Consider the following 510-nt stretch of genomic DNA (forward strand, 5'->3'; position numbering starts at 1 on the left):
TAGCAAAAAGACTATATAACTTTTTCTATCATTATTTTGCATATATATTTATTTATAATTAAGGGTTATAAGTACCCTAAGAAGGAGTAATCAAAGTTGGTGATAGTATAAACTTTCAAGAATACTTGTTTCGATAGAGAATCTCATGGTTCTCATAATTTCGATCATTTTGCCAATCCGAAGTAAAACAGGAACCAAAAAGAGTTTTTTTATGTTTATTAAGCCCAAGATACAAATTTTTTAAATACCTTTTGGTGTTCACAATAAACGGTGAATTTTTGTAGTGGTGTTTTTGGCAAAAGTACCGATACGCGACGGTACGACGTAGCCATGCTATGATATGTGTCGGCGCTTTACATTTTTCGTGTTTAATATGATTATTAGGTTTAAGCCGCTGGGGGAGCGGAGCTTCTGTGTGATTTTGTCTTTGTTTTTTCTGTCCTGAAAACTTGGTTGCAAAACAGGACGCTTCGGTAGCTTGCTTTTTGAGTGCTGTGTGACTTGGGGGGA

The 510-nt window shown here is 35.3% G+C and overlaps 1 long non-coding RNA gene across 1 annotated transcript in view; it reads right to left on the minus strand.

Moving 5' to 3' along the window:
- Window positions 1–257: 257 nt before the first annotated feature.
- The window catches only part of LOC117151504, an 18,514-nt gene continuing 18,261 nt past the window's right edge, over window positions 258–510 (minus strand). Inside the window, exon 3 of the long non-coding RNA XR_004461494.1 lies at window positions 258–333. This is a non-coding gene — a long non-coding RNA (uncharacterized LOC117151504). The remainder of the gene's footprint in view (window positions 334–510) is intronic.

Source organism: Bombus impatiens, unplaced genomic scaffold, assembly GCF_000188095.3.
Source record: "Bombus impatiens unplaced genomic scaffold, BIMP_2.2 scf_0246, whole genome shotgun sequence".
In the NCBI taxonomy this organism is placed as follows: Eukaryota; Metazoa; Arthropoda; class Insecta; order Hymenoptera; family Apidae; genus Bombus; species Bombus impatiens.